The sequence below is a fragment of the Chrysochloris asiatica genome, unplaced genomic scaffold (assembly GCF_000296735.1).
Source record: "Chrysochloris asiatica unplaced genomic scaffold, ChrAsi1.0 scaffold00084, whole genome shotgun sequence".
NCBI lineage: Eukaryota > Metazoa > Chordata > Mammalia > Afrosoricida > Chrysochloridae > Chrysochloris > Chrysochloris asiatica.
The window spans coordinates 4,977,098-4,978,816 of record NW_006408602.1 but is presented as its reverse complement, the minus strand read 5'-3'; positions in this window follow the sequence as shown (position 1 = coordinate 4,978,816).

Genomic DNA, 1,719 nt, shown 5'->3' with positions numbered 1-1,719 from the left:
GGTCAAACCTCCTTTCCCTGCCTGCTACACACCTTGAGATTTTAAGCTGGGGCAGAGAACTCTCCTGAGGCTTTTGTCTGCCTGAGATTCCCCGCTTGGCCTGGCTCTAGCTCCACCCTCAAAGCTGTAAGAAGCTGGGTCAGTTGTTGCCGGCATTGGCGGGTAAAAGTTCAAAATACCAAAAAGCTGCTCGGGCTGGTAGGTGTAGTCCACGTCTGATGACTTCCAAAAGACACTGCACTTCCGTTTCTCTCTGCGCCCTGGTCAAACCTCCTTTCCCTGCCTGCTACATGCCTTAAGATTTCAAGCTGGGGCAGAGAGCTCTCCTGAGGCTTTTGTCCTCCTGAGATTCCCTGCTTGGGCTCTTGTTCTTCTTCTTAAGCAGTGCTTTGCTTAACCTGGGTCTCTTTCTTTTCCATATAAAGTTTGTAATTGTCTTTTCCATATCTTTGAAGAATGTCGTTGGAATCTGGATTGGAATTGCATTATATGTGTAAATTGCTTTGGGCAGTATTGACATTTTCATGATGTTGATCCATAGGGTTTTTAATGGCTGATTTTTCAGTAGGAGATGGATCAGCTTTAATTCCAAGCTGGCTCTTCATGGACTTGAATATCTAACCTTTCACATAGCAGCTGAGCATGTTAACCAAAATTGCCTGGTGACAATGACTAGCTCAAATATCAATTCCAATCAGGAAAGTTGGTTAAGTTATCTTTCTAAGCTTCTATTTTCTTATCATAAGATGTGAATAATATTGCCCATCTAATACAACAACTTAAAATATATATATATAAAGTGCTTGGTGCATGTTAGGTGTTTAATAAGTAGTAGCTATTATTACCCTTTTTGGAAATAAATGGAAGTTTCCAGATCATGAATTAGAACTTGTTACAAAGGTAAATTATAAGAGAAGGCATGTCTTTTATGGTATAATTTCAGTATTTCTATTTCTGATGTTACCAGAAATGAAAGCATTATCCTAAGATATTAAAATACATGCATGCACATGAACATGACTGTCTATAAATAGAACTTCATTTGGTTAGATGGATGTGCCAAATCACTAGATAATACATTCATTTTAACAGTTAGACATAAGATTATTTGAAAGTGCAGCTTTCTCCTCCCCTCTTCCCCGGCAATCTCTTATTTTCAATTTCAAATTATTTTTCATTTAAAAATATTATTGATTTCAACATTATATTTCTTTTGCAAAAATGCAAAGAGGTTTACAAGTAGTACCTTGTTTTAGTGTAGCTCAGTATAATATCCAGTTTGGTAGAATGAGGCCTGTGATAAGGTTTTGTGTCATCTTGACTGGACCAGGATTCTCAGTGTTTATCAGTTAAGATGTATTTAGCATCTCCATGATGAGACAGAATACAGCCAAACTCATGAAATGATCTGATGCAATTGTCCAATGTAGAATAAATCCTCACTTCTATTATACTGATGAGGTCAGATGCAATCTACATGACTAGATTGTATCTTGAACCAATATCTTTTGAGATGTAAATGGAGAGAGAAATAAGCAAAGAAGGTTGTTTCTATTACCACAAAGATAGAGAAGCCAAAAATGGAGTGGGTCCTTTGGACCTACGGTCCTTGCACTGTGAAGCTCCTAGATCCAAAGGAAGGTTGATGTCAAGACACATGGAGAACTCCAAGGAATGCTGGGCCTACAGATGCTAAAAGGTGTCAAGGACCTTTCTCCA